The sequence below is a fragment of the Coenobita brevimanus genome, chromosome 113 (assembly GCF_032717465.1).
Source record: "Coenobita brevimanus isolate Jiangsu-jjx chromosome 113, ASM3271746v2, whole genome shotgun sequence".
In the NCBI taxonomy this organism is placed as follows: domain Eukaryota; kingdom Metazoa; phylum Arthropoda; class Malacostraca; order Decapoda; family Coenobitidae; genus Coenobita; species Coenobita brevimanus.
This window is the reverse complement of record NC_137066.1, coordinates 18,885,549-18,905,572: the sequence shown is the minus strand read 5'-3', so window position 1 is coordinate 18,905,572 and position 20,024 is coordinate 18,885,549.

The following is a 20,024-nucleotide window of genomic DNA, read 5'->3' as shown; positions in this document are numbered from 1 at the left end:
AAAATTTAATAACACGTATCTGTCTATTTGCTCTATCTACTGTCCTCCCCGTGGTCCCATTAATAGTGATGCTTTCACTTCACTAACCCATCAACTTCCGAATCATAAATTAATATTAGGCGATTTTAACGCCCATCACTGTCAATGGGGAAGCTTGAGGAGTGATGGCAGGGGGGAGCAAGTAGCCGATCTCACACTGCAGTCAAACCTCTGTCTTCTAAACAATGGTAGAGCGACTCGTGTAGATGACCGCACTGGTAACATGTCATGTATAGATCTGTCTTTGTCATATCCTGATATACACACTAACATCTCTTGGGACCCACATGACGACTCGATGGGTAGCGATCATTTTCCAATCTGTATTTCTTATACACGCGATGATTCTCGGCCTCCTCCACCACCTAAATTTAACTTTAAGAAAGCAGAATGGAGGTACTACTCACGGGTCGCCAATCTAGATATATCGGGAGATAACATTGATGAGAAAGTTTCACACCTACAGACTTCCATTACACACGCAGCTGAGGCTGCTATTCCCGAGACATCTACAATTCCAAACAAGCGTAGAGTTTCGTGGTGGACACCAGATTGCCGACAAGCACTCACAAAGCGCAATAGGAGATACAGGATTTTTGAGAAACAGCCAATAAAATCAAACTTTATTGCCTACAAAGCAGCCAAGGCTGAGGCAAGGAGGACAATTAAAGCAGCAAAACGGAATAACTGGCGTAGTTTTGTGTCCATGGTGAATAGCTCCACCCCACTAAGTCAGGTCTGGTCCACCATAAATGTACTAAACAACAAGTACACCCGGTCACCAATCACCACACTTGAGGTGGCCGGGAATGTCATTGACGATCCCGTGGACATTGCCAATACTATTGCCGACCATTTTGCACAGGTAAGCAGCTCAGCCAACTATGATCCTCGCTTTCTCCACCATAAGCGTACGGCTGAGCTGCAAAACTTAGACTTTGCTATGGAAGACGGAGATACCAGCTACAACTCCGAATTTACGTTAGATGAACTTCTCCTTGCCCTTAAATCCTCTAAAGGCTCCAGTCCCGGTCAATGTACCATTACGTACGGTATGATCCAGCATCTTACTCAGGCCAACCTGAGTAAGCTGTTAGCAGTGTACAATGAGATTTGGGCGTCTTGCACGTTCCCAAACTCATGGCACTACACGCACGTCATACCAATACCTCGCTGAGACGGTCACCTTACGAGTCCCAGCTCGTTTCGACCTATTGCGTTCACTGACTGTCTATGTAAGGTCTTTGAACGTATGGTTAATAAAAGGTTACTTTTTTTTTAGAGTCGAAGGGTGCGTTAAATGATCAACAGAGTGGATTCCGTAAATACAGGTCCACTCTGGATCATTTAGTGCACCTGGAGCATTGCATAGCCGAGGCTTTTGCCAAACGTGAATTCATGATAGAATTTTTTCTGGATATTCATAAGGCTTATTATATGACCTGGAATACATAAACTCTATGCTTATGGTTTAAGAGGTAATTTTCCCATTTTCCTTCGGAACTTCCTTACTGACAGAACGTTTTCTGTCAGGTTACCCTGTAACATAACTTCTGACAAATATTTGTGCAAGAGAACAGGGTACCACAAGGAAGTGTGCTTAGCCCTACTTTGTTCAGCGTTGCCATTAATGACATTCTGTTGTCCGCTTCCGTCCACAGGACACTTAGATACTCACTCTATGCTGATGATTGTGCAGTGTGGCATTCTTCCCGCAATGCACAATCCTCGGCACAGCAGATTCAATTGGCACTTGAATCTGTTCAGCGTTGGGCCCTGGAGTGGGGATTTAAATTTTCCGTCCCTAAGTGTGTCGGTTTTGTTTTTACTCGTAAACTTAACATACCTCCTTTGCATTTAACTTTAGATAATCAGCCAATACCTTTTCAAAATTCAGTCAGATTCCTGGGTCTACATTTTGACAGTAGGCTCAGTTGGAGAACACACATTAATCATTTGCTTACTTCTTGTAGTAAAAAAGTAAACGTCCTTAAGTTTCTTTCTGGTAAATCGTGGGGAGCAGACAGAACTTCTTTATTGATGGTGTATAAGTCCCTTATCCGTTCTAAGCTTCACTATGGCTCACAGGTGTATGGGTCGGCATCGGATGCTGTCCTCCATAGACTGGGTGTGCTTCAGAACGTATGCTTGCGTATATGTCTTGGAGCCCTTCGATGTACTGTACTCGTGTGGAGCGGTTGGAACTGGAGGCTAATGTGCCTCCCCTCCGTCTACGACGTGACCACCTGTTATTTTCTTACAGTATCACCACCCACCTGGTATCACCACCCACTTGGCCTTCCAACCTGTCGGATCCTCCTACAGTGGGAATACCTGCTGTAAGCAGCCGTCAAGCGGGTGGCTGTGAGGCTTCACTTCCTCTGTGAGGCGTTAGGGTACGACCTTTCGAATGAGGATCAGGTTTTAACATCAAAAATAGTGCCCTGGGAGTCACTTGGCACCACATTCAACACTGACTGGCTCCCCGTCGCAAAGTACAAGGTGCCGGAGGTGGAGGTACAACAGTTGTTTCGGATGATCCTCATTAGACACCTAGCGTCATTCCACTTGTACACCAATGGCTCTAAGATGGATGAGTGTGTGGTCTACGGAGTGCTGCATCCGTTTTCTCTTGCTCCCCCATACGTCTGTATTCACTGCCAAATTATTTGCCATAGATCAAGCTACAGACTTTGCTTTTCGTTTAGGTCACAACAGTTTTGTCATTTTTTCGGTCTCTAAGTCCGCCCTTCAGGCAATTCATTCATGTAGGACTGATTCACATGAGGTCCTGGGCTGCATTATCAATAAGCTTCACACATGTGCTAAATCCTTCTCTCTGATCTGGGTGGCTGGTCATTGCGGTATTTACGGCAATGAGCAGGCTGACGTACTAGCTAAATCGGCCGTAGAACTCGAGGAGACTTGGGACGTTCCTCGTGAGCTACAGTCTAGTCTCTCGGAAAGAAATCATTTAATCTTCTGTGGCAAAGTCAGTGGACGGACCTGCCAATTCCATCAGTCAAAAGGACCATATGTGACTGGTCCAATTCCTCCTGAGGAAACAGGCGGGAGGAGGTCGCTTTAGGGCGCCTCCGCATGAATTCCACCCTAATAACACATATGTTACCATATATTAACAGACAATTTCCACCGCATTGTACCACCTGTGATGCGGTGTTATCTATTAGTCACATCCTTTTGTACTGCAGTAGTTATTCTGGGGAATGTACTTCTCTGGCTGCCTACTGTAGGACAAATGCGCTCCCTTTCACACTTGATTCTGTCTTGGGTGATGAGGACGTTGGTGTGACTAATAAATTGATTACTTTCCTGAAAGAGACCAGATTACTCAGAGAGTTATGATTTATTTTATGAACTCGGTTGTGGTTTCCTTATTTTTATATATAAATAAAAATTTTTTGTATAGGAATATGGTTTTTGTACATATGTAAATACGTCAATACACTTTTATAGATTTGTGAACCGCAGGAGGAGGTTACATTTATTTAAATGTGTATTATTTTTTCTTTTGTTCAGGACCAGTAAATTTGTAATTGTTCTTTTTATGTATTTTTTACATAAATTTGATAATTATTTGATTATTTTGTAGAAGTATAGTAATGAATCTACATGTGATGTATAGATGGAAGTATTTGTCCTGGTACTATCCATGTATACTGATGTATTCTTTATTACTTATTGTGTTTCATAATCATGAATAATAACTTAATATTGGTATAAAATAGATGCAAATATTTCATAGCATTATTTTGGCTTTCATGATTATTGATTCTTGCTGGCCTAATGCCCCTTCATGGTGATGGCCAAAAAAAAAAAAAAAAAATCTGTTTGCACTCTGATTCATGGTCGTGAGGAGTGCAGACGTGTTTTCCATCTGTTCTCTTCTCTAGCTTTCAGGGCTGCCTCACCGGCAATTAGAATTTTTTTTTTTCACCCTTCTGGTGACATTAGGCTAGCTAGTTTCTAACTTTCCTCCCCTCCCTATTAGTTTGGAACAGTAAGTGTCTGTTCCTATTTACTGAGCTTGCCTTTGCTTATTGCCCACGGAGGGTCCCCCCCACTGATCGCTCTGGGGCGTGAATAAACACGGTCGGGCCTCCCTGGAGTGGTTTGAGAGGGCAATTTCAGCCTTAGGTGTGTGGTCCCTGGTTGTTTGTCCCTTGTTTGTTTTTCCTCCTCCTTCCCACTTCCCCCCTTAGGGGGAAGTGGTCACTATGTCGGACACCCTTGCTGCCTCCCCCCCTTCAGGGGGGGGGAGGCTGTCCTGACGAAACCCTGACCGATACACGGAATGACCGCCCGCAGACTGAACGGCCCCAGACACACACAACCATGGACATACCTGTACATAATGCCCGATATGTTACCCTACATGCTCTAGGTTTTACTCCCTTGAGTAGTCTCAATCCTTTCCTCATCAAGAAAATGATTGATTACTGTGCTGGGGATGTGGAACAGGTAAAAAAAACTTGCTAATGGAGACCTTTTTATCAAAACTGTAAACACATACCAGGTTAAAGACTTAATGAAACTGCGTAAGTTCCACGAATATAATGTCGAGCCGAAGATCCCATATTCCATGAATTCCTGCAAAGGTGTTATCACCTGCAGGAATATCATGGTTATGAAAGAGGACGAGATCATACGGGAACTTGCTCAGCAGGACGTAATCGGTGCCCAGTTTATTACTAGATACTCCAAAGGCGTGAGGACAAAGACTACCACCATTGTCTTGACTTTTAGCAAAGTTTCACTCCCGTACCATGTCAAAATTGGCTATGAAATTGTTAATGTAAGGCCTTATATCCCCAATCCACTTTGTTGCTTAAGGTGTCAATTATATGGGCATGGTGACAAGACTTGTCGGGCTTCCCAGTCAGTGTGTGGCAAATGTGGAACACGGACATGATGCTGAACACTGCACATCGGAGACGGTACGTTGTTTTCACTGCAAGGGCGCACTTTCCACTTCCTCTAGGGATTCTCCTAAGTGGAAGGAGGAGAAGGAGGTCTGCTTAGTGAAAGCAACTGAGGGCATTTCCTACTATGAAGCTAGGATAAAGGTGAAGGAGTTGCATGCAACTCCCACGCTGAATAGGTCCTAAGCTTCGGCGGTAATGTCCCGTCCCGTGATGTGCTCTGTTGAAACGCAGACTGACCCTGAACCTGCTCCTCTTGCCTCGCACTCTACCTCTCCATCTCAGCCTCCTGTCCAATCCACCTCTCAAACTGACACCCCTGTTGCACCTTCCTACTCTATGGCTGCTGCTGCCTCTCAGTCAGTGAAGCCTAAACAGAAGTCTGACAACTCTAGTAAGAGTAATATGACCACCCTTGCGAAACAGCCACGTCCTCATGTCCTTCCTGCTCCTGGTCCAGTGAGGGAGAGAAGAGTTAGATCTTCCTCGGGGGGCTCTGGGAGCCTAGTTATTGATGAGCAACATATGGAGGTTTCCATTAGTAAGCATTGGGATAGGTCCCTCGGTAGCCACTCGACTGGCGGCAGGCGGTATAAAAAAGCTAAGCACACTGGCCCCTCTCGTATATCTTAAACCGCCACGTTCACTGTGTTACAATGGAATTGTAGGATGCTTGGGAGTAAAGTCCACAGTATAGCAATATTGCTATCTATACACAGGCCAGACGTTGTTTGTTTACAGGAGACGCACTTGGTGGATGACCCAGATCCTCCACAGTTCAAACACTACCATTCGTATAGAAGATATGATGGTCACGGAGTCGCCATATACACCCACAAATCACACCCACAAACGGAAGTGATTCTAAGTTCTACTCTGGAAGCTGTTGCGTGCGGAGTAAAAGTTAATAACACGTATCTGTCTATTTGCTCTATCTACTGTCCTCCCCATGGTCCCATTGATGGTGATGCATTCACTTCACTAGCCCACCAACTTCCGGATCGTAAATTAATTTTAGGCAATTTTAACGCTGTCAATGGGGAAGCTTGGGAAGTGATGGTAGGGGGAAGCAAGTAGCTGACCCCATATTGCAGTCAAACCTCTGTCTTCTAAACAATGGTAGACCGACTTGTGTAGACGACCACACTGGTAACATGTCATGTATAGATCTGTCTTTGTCATCTCTTGATATACACACTAACATCTCTTGGGACCCATATGACGACTCGATGGGTAGCGATCATTTTCCAATCTGTATTTCTTATACACGCGACGATTTTTGGCCTCCACCACCAAAATTTAACTTTAAGAAAGCAGGTTGGGGGTACTACTCACGGGTCGCCAATCTAGATATATCGGGAGATAACATTGATGAGAAAGATTCACACCTACAGACTTCCATTATACACTCAGCTGAGGCTGCTATTCCCAAGACATCTACAATTCCAAACAAGTGTAGAGTTTCGTGGTGGACACCAGATTGCCGACAAGCACTCACAAAGCGCAATAGGAGATACAGGATTTTTGAGAAACAGCCAACAAAATCAAACTTTCTTGCCTACAAAGCAGCTAAGGCTGAGGCAAGGAGGACAATTAAAGTGGCAAAACGGAATAACTGGCGTAGTTTTGTGTCCACGGTGAATCGCTCCACCCCACTAAGTCAGGTCTGGTCCACCATAAATGTACTAAACAACAAGTACACCCGGTCACCAATCACCACACTTGAGGTGGCCAGGAATGTCATTGACGATCCCGTGGACATTGCCTATACTATTGCCGACCATTTTGCCCAGGTAAGCAGCTCAGCCAACTACGATCCTCGCTTTCTCCACCATAAGCATACAGCTGAGCTGCAAAATTTTGACTTTGCCACGGAAGACGGAGATACCAGCTACAACTCCGAATTTACATTAGATGAACTTCTCCTTGCCCTTAAATCCTGTAAAGGCTCCAGTCCCGGTCCATCCACCATTATGTACGGTATGATCCAGCATCTTACTCAGGCCAACCTGAGTAAGCTGTTAGCGGTGTACAATGAGATTTGGGCGTCTCGCACGTTCCCAAACTCATGGCACTACGTGCACGTCATACCAATACCTCACAGGGATGGTCGCCTTATGAGTCCCAGTTCGTTTCGACCTATTGCGCTGACTGACTGTCTATGTAAGGTCTTTGAACGTATGGTTAATAAAAGGTTACTTTTTGTTTTAGAGTCGAAGGGTGCGTTAAATGATCAACAGAGTGGATTCCGTAAATACAGGCCCATTTTGGATCATTTAGTGCACCTGGAGCATTGCATAGCCGAGGCTTTTTCCAATCGCGAACTCATGATAGGGATTTTTCTGGATATTCATAGGGCTTATGTTATGACCTGGAGAAATGGAATACTACGTAAACTCTACGCTTATGATTTAAGAGGTAATTTGCCCATTTTCCTTCAGAACTTCATTACTGACAGAACGTTTTCTCTCAGGTAACCCTGTAACGTAACTTCGGACATATTTGTCCAAGAGCACGGAGTACCACAAGGAAGTGTGCTTAGCCCTACTTTGTTCAGCATTGCCATTAATGACATTCTGTTATCCACTTCCGTCCCCAGGACGATTAAATACTCACTCTATGCTGATGATTGTTCAATGTGGCACTCTTCCCGCAATGCACAATCCTCAGCAGAGCAGGTTCAACTGGCACTTGAATCTTTTCAGCGTTGGGCCCTGGAGTGGGGATTTAAATTTTCCGTCCCTATGTGTGTCGGCTTTGTTTTTACTCCTAAACTTAATGTACCTTCTTTGAATTTGACTTTAGATAATCAGCCGATACCTTTTCAAAATTCAGTCAGATTCCTGGGTCTACATTTTGACAGTAGGCTTAGTTGGAGAACACATATTAATCATTTGCTTGCTTCTTATAGTAAAAAAGTAAACGTCCTTAAGTTTCTGGTAAATCATGGGGAGCAGACAGAATGTCTTTATTGATGGTGTATAAGACCCTTATCCGTTCAAAGCTTGACTATGGCTCACAAGTGTATGGGTCGGCATCAGATGCTGTACTCCGTAGACTTGATGTGCTTCAGAACGTGTGCTTGCATATATGTCCTGGAGCCCTTCGATGTACTCGTGTTGGAAGTGGAGGCTAATGTGCCTCCCCTCCGTCTACGACGTGACCACCTGTTATTTTCTTACGGTATCACCACCCACCTGGTATCACCACCCATTTGGCCTTCCGACCTGTCAGATCCTCCTACAGTGGGAATACCTGCTGTTTGCGGCCCTCAAGCCGGTGGCTGTGAGACTTCACTTCCTCTGTGAGGCGTTAGGATACGACCTTTCTAATGGGGATCAGGTTTTAACATCAAAAATAGTGCCCTGGGAGTCTCTTGCTACCACATTTGATACTGACTGGCTCCCCGTCGCAAAGTACAAGGCGCCGGAGGTGGAGGTACGACAGTTGTTTCGGAGATCCTCATTAGACACCTAGCGTCATTCCACTTGTACACCGATGGCTCTAAGATGGATGAATGTGTGGGTGCGAGTGCGTGGTCTACGGAGTGCCGCATCCGTTTTCGCTTGCCCCCCCATACGTTCGTATTCACTGCCGAATTATTTGCCCTAGATCAAGCTATAGACTTTGCTTTGCGTTCAGATCATGACAGTTTTGTCATATTTTCGGACTCTAAGTCCGCCCTTCAGGCAATTCATTCATGTAGGACTGATTCACATGAGGTCCTGGGCTGCATTATCAATAAGCTTCACACATGTGCTAAATCCTTCTCTCTGATCTGGGTGGCTGGTCATTGCTGTATTTACGGCAATGAGCAGGCTGACGTACTAGCTAAATCGGCTGTAGAACTCGAGGAGACTTGGGACGTTCCTCGTGAGCTACAGTCTAGTCTCTCTTATGAAAAGAAATCAATTAATCTTCTGTGGCAAAGTCAGTGGACCGACCTGCCAATTCCATCTGTCAAAAGGACCATATGTGACTGGTCCAGTTCCTCCCGAGGAAACAGGCGGGAGGAGGTCGCTTTAGGGCGCCTCCACATGAATTCCACCCTACTGACACATATGGTACCATATATTAACAGACAATTTCCACCGCGTTGTACCACCTGTGATGCGGTGTTATCTATTAGTCACATCCTTTTGTACTGCAGTAGTTATTCTGGGGAATGTACTTCTCTGGCTGCCTATTGTAGGACAAATGCGCTCCCTTTCACACTTGATTCTGTCTTGGGTGATGGGGACGTTGGTGTGACTAATAAATTGATGACTTTCCTGAGAGAGACCAGACTGCTTAGAGAATTGTGATTTATTTTATGAACTTGGTTGTGGTTTCCTTGTTTATTATATATATCTATTTTTTTTCTTTTTGTATATAGGGATATGGTTTTTGTACATATGTAAATACGTCAATACACTTTTATATATTTGTGAACCGCAGGAGGAGGTTACATTTATATAAATGTTTATTTTTTTTCTTTTGTTCAGGACCAGTAAATTTGTAATTGTTCCCTTTTTTTATTATATAACTTTGATAAGTATTTGATTATTTTGTAGTAGTATACTAATGAGTCTACATGTGATATATAGATGGAAGTATTTGTCCTGGTACTATCCATGTATACTGATGTATTCTTTATTACTTTTTGTTTCATAATCATGAATAACAACTTAATATTGGTATGAAATAGATGCAAATATTTCATATCATTATTTTACCTTTCATGATTATCGATTCTTGCTGGCCTAATGCCCCTTCAGGGTGATGGAAAAAAAAAAAAAAAAAAAAAAAAAATCTGTTTCAGCTTTTATACTGGGAGGAGGGTTGATTTTACTTGCTTTTTTACTTGTCTATTACTTGTTTTTTAGTTTCATGGTTCAATAAAGTTCTGTTATTGTCATCAAGTCTGAGCTGACTGTATAGAACAATATTATTATAATACCTGATGATGGCCTGAGGTGGACCGAAAATTTGAATTATGTTGAGAGTGTTTACTGCATTAATTTTACTAATATATATATATATATATATATATATATATATATATATATATATATATATATATAACAAGAAATTATTGTTAAAACCGTCGTCGCACTGAAATGTGAAGCTCGGCAACTTCACCATATACCGTATATTTATTTTTTAAATGCAAGGATGCAACTCAGAATTGCTATAGTTCTGTTCTCGCAACAATCATGCGATTTCATTCAACTTAGAACACACAAACAGTGAAGGAGTCAGCGGAAGCTCCTGTATAGATAACATCAGCAGCACGAGAATTTTCTCATGTTTTGAAAAAAAAAAAAAAAAAAGTCGTTTGCAAAGGGCAACAATATATTTCAATACCTTTACGTCAGTGTAATGAAGGGGTAATGTGTGAGGTAGCTTATGATGTACGAAGAGTTATATTGATAAAAAGATCGCGTATACCGTACATGGTTGGATTCCCTTAATAATTATTATCTCGATCAGACAGATGACGCCTTTTTCATGACATTCCAACTACCACCAGACGACTTTACTCATAATTAATCAGCTCAGGAAAAACTTTTCGGACGGGAGGCGGGGTTCTTTAGCCTCTATTGATCACCATTATTTCTATACGATTCTCCGATTCTTAAAAAAAAAAAAAAAAAATGGTAGAATAAGAAAAAATATTGCTATATCATCATAGTGATAGGCTAGCCGTTTGGAGGTCTGAACACTACCAGTACTGTTGTTTATTTCTGACTTTCATATATATATATATATATATATATATATATATATATATATATATATATATATATATATATGTGTGTGTGTGTGTGTGTGTGTGTGTGTGTGTGTGTGTGTGTGTGTGTGTTCATTATAATAATATTCTTGTATATTGTGCGCACAACTTCTCGCTTTGATGAGATAGTAGTCAGTCTGATGTGGAATTTAGTAATCTGGATGAACACATATAATTATACGAGTATAAGACCTGACATATTCATTGCACGGTCACATGAAATATACTATATGTTTACGATAGATCAGTGTAGGTGCTGGCAAATGAATACCCCATGAACCATTTTGTCACGTGCGATATATATATACTGTATATATCCACAATTAGAACAGGTCCATGTGGGAAAATTGGTCCATGGGGATAAGTCTTTGGGGGAAATGGGCCCACGCAGAAATACTGGGTCAGTGGTTTAGCAGGTCCATGGGGGAAATGGGTCCATGTGAGGATAGTGTTTGGAAACTCCCTGTACTGTTGTTTGCAGATGATACTGTGTTGTTGAGTGAAGACGAAGGGGAGCTGCAAGGCTTGGTGGATGAATTTGAGAGAGTGTGTAAGAAACGGAACCTAAAGGTGAATGTAGGGAAGAGTAAAGTGATGGTCTTTGAGAGAGGTGAAGTTAGTGAATGTACAGCGAGGTTAGATGGTGAGGAATTGGAAAATGTGAGTACGTTTAAGTATTTGGGTAGTGTGATGAGTAAGGATGGAGGTTTCGAGGGTGAAGTGCTTGAAAGGGTACAGCAGGGAAGAAAGGTTGCTGGTTCCTTGAAAGCAGTGATAAGAAACAGGGAAGTGAGCATGTAAGTGAAAAAGTTACTACATGACAGTATTGTGATACCAACTCTAACGTACGGAAGTGAAGCTTGGACATTGTTGGAAGGACACAAGTCAAGAGTGAGAGCAGTGGAAATGAGTTATTTAAGAGGAGCCTGTGGAGTCACGTGGAGAGACAGGCTGACGAATGAGGATATAAAGGAGCGTTGTGGTGTTGATGTGGATGTGATAGGAAGCGTTATGAGGAACACACTGAGGTGGTTTGGCCATGTGGAGAGGATGGAGGGTGAGAGACTGACGAAGAGAGTGTATGTGAGTGAGGTGGAGGGGGGAAGAGGGAGGGGGAGGCCGAGGATGAGATGGAGGGATGGGGTGGAGAGGTATATGAGAGAGGGGGGTGTGAGTTGGGAGCAGGGCAGTGAAATGGCGGGGGACAGGGCGACTTGGAGGCGATTTGTTTGTGGCCACCCCAAACGGGATTGAGGCGTCTGGCAATAGATATATATATATATATATATATATATATATATATATATATATATATAAAACCGTGGACTACAATGACATTAGTTTAATTAATTCCTGCTGCCTACAGAATACTTCTGTCCAGTCTGAGACTCCCGTTACTGAAATATTACTGAAGCCGATGTGTCTGAAGTTCGAAAACTCTGTCTGGTAACCTCAAGGTCAAATTAATAAAAACGGCCACGGGTGACCCCAGTAACCTAGTTGATTTCGGGAAACCTCCTGCTTCGTCTTAGCGACTACAGTCCTCTTATACATCACCTTTGCTTATACCTTTTTTTTTTTTTTTTTTTTTCATTCCTGTTCCCCTGTCCGGCTCAATCAATTTAGTGCTATGATTCCGTATGACTTGCAGTTTTATGATGCCAACCTGCCTATTGTCATTATTCTTTTCTCTTCTCTTCTATCATATTTTTGTTACCACCAAACTGTCAGCACAGAGACCTCATTCCTGCCAGGGATACTCCTTATTTGCTGTATTTTTCCTTCTTATCCCTGTCTCGTATCAGGCTTCGCCCCTTCACCAAGATGAGACCTTAATTATTTTATTTTTATTACTGGCGGAAGATCTTAATGATCTTACGAGGAAACTCTGACAAATAAGGTGTTGTTGACACCATTTATTCTATCAGTCACATAGCGAATATTATTTTTGTTTATTGCTATCTCAGGCGATTTTATTCACATCAGGACAGAGCTTAACTCACAGTGTTACACATAGCTTTCATAAACATCGTTTCCATTCAGGGCATCTCAAAATGAAGCAGATCTACTAAATGCAGCAAATTATATGGCAAAAAAAAATCACACTATTGAAACAGCTAACCTAATTATTTTCTTTCTACAGGACGCCTTGAAGGCATGGCTGGTGGAAGTATCGGATGAGAGGGGAGGATACACTATCACACCAAATTCAGAGTCCATTAGGTGGCCACAGATTTTTGTGACATCTTAATGATGCGAGGGACGGAGCGTGCTCTCTATCCCTTGATTCACTGAATGAATTATGAAGGCAAATTCCTCCTGTTTCCCGACGGCGTTCTATGCATTAAGATCTTATTAGAATGATTAGATCTAAGGATAATTTTCCTCTTGAATGAGTGAAGTGTTTCCTAAATTGAATAAAATCGTCTTGAAACAACAAAAGGAAATGACAAGAGACTTGAAGAGACTGGGGCGTCATTTGCTGTGAACTACGCTGATCTGGCCTCGGGCCCCGCCAGATCCCCTGTTAATAAAAGATCGGCTGTTACGCTGCCATTGTTGCTGCCGCCACACAAATATATTAAGTTTACTGGAGGCAGTTTGCTGAGAGGGGGTTAAGAGGAACGGAATATTTTGTTCCAAAGTACAAAACTGGGGTAATCCATAGGTTGTGTGTGTGTGTGTGTGTGTGTGTGTGTGTGTGTGTGTGTGTGTGTGTGTGTGTGTTGGTATTTTAAGAGCATATACGTGTTTTAGTGTGTGCGTGTGTATAACTGTACGTGCCTAGTGAAGTATACTTGTACGAAGGCAGAGCTAGCATGCCAGATAAGCATTTACCTGCACACTCCACCTCTTGACGGCGGGTTTGCATGTAAGTGTGTGTGTGTGTGTGTGTGTGTGTGTTGCATTTTTTTTGGCCAACTTCTGAAGATTTTTCCATCCTAGAGAAAATTTAGGATACCAAAAATGTTGAATGACATCACAGTTTTGCGTTATTGCTAATAATAAAGACTTTGAAGATTATTCCACCTTGCCGCTGACGATTGTATTTAGTTCACAGAAATCATACAGCAACCAAAGCCCTAATGTTTTATTAGATATAACTATTCCCTGATGAATACAGTTCCCATCAGTCAGGGAGAAGGAAGTAAATACGTCTGAAGCCTGCAGTGGATGGACTGACCATTTCACTGCAAGGACGTAAACTTTTATTCTTCGCGAATCCTTCAGATGCTTCCTTTTAGATCATGAGAGAATTTTCGGTGTACAGAGGTCAGATATACCGTAGTCTTTACTAATCCCTTATATTACAAGAGAACTCTCATTAGATGAATGTATTGTTTTGGAGGTACCAAGAAATTATTGTTAAAACCGTCGTCGCACTGAAATGTCAAGCTCGGCAACTTCACCATATACCGTATATTTATTTTTTAAATGCAAAGATGCAACTCAGAATTGCTGTAGTTCTGTTCTCGCAACAATCATGCGACTTCATTCAACTTAGAACACACAAACAGTGAAGGAGTCAGCGGAAGCACCTGTATAGATAACATCAGCAGCACGAAAATTTTCTCATGTTTTCAAAAAAAAAAAAAAAAAAAAAAAAGTCGTTTGCAAAGGGCAACAATATATTTCAATACCTTTACGTCAGTGTAATGAAGGGGTAATGTGTGAGGTAGCTTATGATGTACGAAGAGTTATATTGATAAAAAGATCGCGTATACCGTACATGGTTGGATTCCCTTAATAATTATTATCTCGATCAGACAGATGACGCCTTTTTCATGACATTGTAACTACCACCAGACGACTTTACTCGTAATGAATTAGCTCAGGAAAAACTTTTCGGACGGGAGGCGGGGTTCTTTAGCCTCTATTGATCACCATTATTTCTATACGACTCTCCGATTCTTAAAAAAAAAAAAAAAAAATGGTAGAATAAGAAAAAATATTGCTATATCATCATAGTGATAGGCTAGCCGTTTGGAGGTCTGAACACTACCGGTACTGTTGTTTATTTCTGACTTTCATATATATATATATATATATATATATATATATATATATATATATATATATATATATATATATATATATATATATTGTTACATAGCCTATGATTTCATCATCCTTTGTGTAATTTTAACGCACAGTATGCTGCATGTTTGATCACGAGCGTGTTCTGCCTCAGTCCCCCCTTCTACCGTTATAGTAGAGTAAGTCGTCCTTTCTGTTATTCAGTGCGGGATTGTCGACCGTTTGTCCCCATCGCTTCATTTGCGCGTCCTTATTACAAGTTGTATCAAGCTCTGCCGGCCCCTATATAATGAGCTCAGTCTCTGCATCATTGCCACTTAGATCTGCTCCTCATTTTGTTCACATCTCTGTCCTCCCCTGTACAGATATTATTATTGTGAGTGCTCAAGAAATCTCCAACCATCTAGCAGCTGTGTGTAATTTGAGTATAACTGTTGTTGCATTTTTTCTTGTACTGTATAGCATAAGTTTAATTTGTAGGCCTAGTGAAATTTTTGTAATTCATGTGGGGTTCTTTATGTCAGTCATTTTTGATAATAGTTTGTATCTGTAATTATTTATCTGGCATTCACTGAGTATTATCTGGTATCTCATTTTATCAGGGCTAACTTAGATAAATTTACTCTTGCTAATTTCGTGTTAATAGAGGCTATTGCAGTTAACCATATATTTAACCTGTTTATTTGCCATTACATTATCCTTATGAGTCCTGAATGTTTTGTTGTTAATTTAAGCATTAAACTTTAACTTGTAATTTTACCTAACTCTTTTGTTTTGAACCTGGAACTTTACGGGACAGTAGTGACTCTTCGTATTCTCACTTAAAGTGTACATTATCTTTCTCTGTTTCGTAACATAAAGTTGGCGACCTCATATCAGGATATTCAGGATATTATCATAAGGATATTGCTTGATATTTTGTGACTGTTACTTATTAATTATGTCTACTATTACTACACTTGATGAAGCCAAAGATTTTTTGTCAAATGTGCAAACAGTGTGTGATATAGAAAACAGAACAAAGAATGAACTTAAGCTTGTCGCTCAACAATTGGGAATTGTTGTTCGCTCTCATCATTCTAAAGATCAAATTGTTGACATGATTAATGAAAGCTTGTTTAATGTAACTCCTCCAAATGAGCAAACGCAGATTGAATTAGCTAAGTTACAGCTAGCCCTGCAGGAGGCCCGTGCTAGGGAGGTTGTGGCACAAGTTGAAATTGCTGGGATTCAGGCAGACCATGAGTATCGCATGAAACAAGGTGGAACTGGATCATCTAGCTCTGATGATTTTGATGTGGCTAAAAATGTTAAACTTGTCCCTCCTTTTAATGAATCTGATTTAACAAAGTATTTTCAGTTGTTTGAGAGGGTAGCTACAGGTTTTAATTGGCCTAAGGAGTATTGGCCAGTACTCCTTCAAACTGTTCTCACCGGTAAAGCTCAAGTAACTTATGCATCTTTGCCTCAGGATCAGTCTGATAATTATGATGTAGTTAAGAGCTTGATTCTTAAGGCCTATGAGCTTGTTCCTGAAGCTTATAGAGTAAAATTTAGGACAACTTATAAGCAAGATAAGCAATCCCATGTTGAGTATGCAAAAATCAAAGAAGATCTGTTTGAGCAGTGGTTAAATTCTAAGAATGTGGATTCTGATTTTGGTAAATTTAAGCAGATGATTTTGCTGGAGGATTTCAAAAGGTGTATTAGTAAAGATGTAAGCCTATATCTTGATGAGAAAAGAATAGATAATTTGTCTGATGCTGCAGTTTTAGCTGATGAGTATGTTCTCACTCACAAGAGATATTCTAGAGGAAAAGGGAAAGCTGAGAGTAAGTACGTTGCCTCTACTCAGAGTACAGGTAACAGGAAAGAGAATAAGGATGATGTTTCTCAGGAAGTAAATACCAGCTTCACCTCTAGATTTCAGAAAAGTAAATGTACTTATTGTAGTAAGCTTGGTCATACTACGGAGAGATGTTTCAGGAGATAGCGTGATGTGAACAAAAAGGAGTCTTTAAATATTCAGTCAATTGGTCTAGTGTCCACTCTTGAGAGTTCCCAGAATTCTTTAACTGAGTTAACTGAACCTGCTTTGAGGGGTAACTTAAATTCTCATGATGGAGCTCCTCTTTTGAGCAGTAACGTGGGTGACACTCTCAAGAGTTCATGTGCTAATTTCCTGTCTGATGGTTTTGTCAGTCCTCTGGACAGTAATGACAGGAAATCAGTTAAAATATATCGTGATACAGGTGCTTGCCAATCCCTTATGCTGACCAGTGTTCTAGGCTCTAATTTTAATTCCTCTGATGAAACTGTAATCTTACAAGGTGTAGGGAATAATTACTTCTCTGTTCCTCTGTGCAGAGTGAATTTAGAGTCTGGTTTTGTTAATGGTTCTGTTATGGTTGGGTTGGTTGAGACACTCCCAATGTCAGGTGTAACTTTCTTACTTGGAAATGATATTGGTGGAAGTCAAGTGTGTCCAGCACCTCAGTTGTCTAGTGAGCCAGTGACTGCGTCCCAGGATTGTGATGTCCCTGATGTGTTCCCTGCATGTGCTGTCACTAGGGCTAAGTCTAAAGTTACTGGTGATTTAGAGGATAATGATGATGATGATGTTATCCTAGCTGACACTTTTCTTGCTAATTTGGACCACTCACCAGATGAGGCAGTACCCCGTAGTGTTGATAATTTGTCTCGTCAAGAGTTGGTTGAGTTGCAGGTTGCTGACCCTGAGTTGAAAGGTCTAGCTAACTCTGCTTGCAGTGAGGAAGAGTCAGCTGGTGCTTCTACTTGTTATTATGTAAAGTCAGGAGTACTTATGAGGAAGTGGAGACCCCCAACAGCATCAGCCGACTGTGAATGAGAGGTTGTACATCAAGTTGTCATCCCTCGTGTTTGTAGGCAGGATATCATTAGTGTGGCTCATGATTCCAGTTTGGCAGGACACCTTGGAGTGAGGAAGACTGTGGCACGCATTTTGAAACACTTCTACTGGCCAGGTATCTTCAGGGATGTTTCCTGGTATTGTAAGTCTTGTCACACCTGTCAAGTTGTGGGAAGTGTAATCAGACCGAAAAGGTTGCACCTCTAGTTCCCATTCCTCCTTTTGAGGCGCCTTTCACCCGTGTGTTGGTGGATATTGTGGGCCCTCTTCCTAAGACTTCTTCAGGATTTTCTTATGTGTTGACCATGATTGATATGGCTACTCGTTATCCTGAAGCCATTCCACTTAGAAACATCTCAGCAAAGAACGTGGTTAAGGAAATGCTAGGGTTCTTCACAAAGTTTGGTCTGCCCAAGGAGGTACAGTCAGACCGGGGAAGTAATTTCATGTCAAATGTTTTCAAGCAGTCTCTGAAAGAGTTGGGCATCACCCAGATCACGTCTTCAGCTTACCATCCCCAGACCCAAGGAGCGTTGGAGAGATATCATCAAACACTCAAATCGATGCTCAAGAAATACTGTTTGGAACATCAGAAAGACTGGGATAAAGGTCTTCCATTCGTTGTGTTTGCTGCAAGAGAATCTCCAAACGAATCACTGGGCTTCTCACCTTTTGAACTACTGTTTGGCCATGAAGTAAGAGGACCCCTTAAGCTACTCAAGGAATGCTGGCTGTCGGAGGAAGATGACGTCAACCTGCTGGAGTATGTGATGAATTTCAAAGAACGGCTGTCCACTGCTTTACAGCTGGCGAGAGAGAATTTAGGAGCTGCTCAGGAGAAGATGAAGACTTGGTATGATAAGAAGTCCAGGTTACGCCACTTTCAGCCAGGAGATCAGGTTTTGATTCTGCTACCAGTTCATGGGCAACCTCTTCAAGCCAAGTTTAGTGGCCCTTATTTCGTGGAGAAGAAACTCAGTGATGTCAACTATGTCATCGCCACACCAGATCGTAGAAAGAACAAGCAACTATGTCACATCAACATGCTAAAGTTATATCACAGGCGGGACGAAAATAATCCAGTCTGCACTGTAGCTGTTCCACCCGAGTCTGCAAGTGAAGCTCTCCCATGCAGTATGAGCCTGAGTGATAGTTTGGGGAAGAATCCTGATATCATGAATGATCTCCAGACTAAGCTTTCTCATCTACCACCCAAGGAAAGGCAGGAGTTTTCGGCATTACTGCAGGAGTACCCGCAAGTGTTCCGTGCCACTCCAGGAAGAACCACTGTGTTGATGCATGATGTCGATGTTGGAGACGCAAAGCCAATTAAACTGCCTCCTTACCGTGTGAACCCAGTGAAAGTTCCTCTCATCCAGAAGGAGCTTGGCTACCTGTTGGACCACAAGATGATTGAGCCCTGTCAGAGCGAGTGGAGTTCTCCTGTCACTCTAGTCCCTAAGCCAGGTGGGTCACAGAGGCTTTGCATTGACTACAGACGTGTTAATCAGATAACTAAAACAGACACTTACCCTCTCCCTCGCGTGGAAGATTGCATAGACAAGATCGGAAAGGCTAGGTACATAAGTAAGTTTGATTTGTTAAAGGGATACTGGCAAGTACCTATGACTGAACGTGCTAGGGAGATCTCATTTTTTGTGACAGTAGGAAAGACCTTTGCATGGTCTGTAATGCCATATACAGATTGTTTTAGAGTAATAAGAAATTTCCTTTGTAAATTTCTTTTTTCTTTGTGGGGAGGTGTTACATAGCCTATGATTTCATCATCCTTTGTGTAATTTTAACGCACAGTATGCTGCATGTTTGATCACGAGCGTGTTCTGCCTCAGTCCCCCCTTCTACCGTTATAGTAGAGTAAGTCGTCCTTTCTGTTATTCAGTGCGGGATTGTCGACCGTTTGTCCCCATCGCTTCATTTGCGCGTCCTTATTACAAGTTGTATCAAGCTCTGCCGGCCCCTATATAATGAGCTCAGTCTCTGCATCATTGCCACTTAGATCTGCTCCTCATTTTGTTCACATCTCTGTCCTCCCCTGTACAGATATTATTATTGTGAGTGCTCAAGAAATCTCCAACCATCTAGCAGCTGTGTGTAATTTGAGTATAACTGTTGTTGCATTTTTTCTTGTACTGTATAGCATAAGTTTAATTTGTAGGCCTAGTGAAGTTTTTGTAATTCGTGTGGGGTTCTTTATGTCAGTCATTTTTGATAATAGTTTGTATCTGTAATTATTTATCTGGCATTCACTGAGTATTATCTGGTATCTCATTTTATCAGGGCTGACTTAGATAAATTTACTCTTGCTAATTTCGTGTTAATA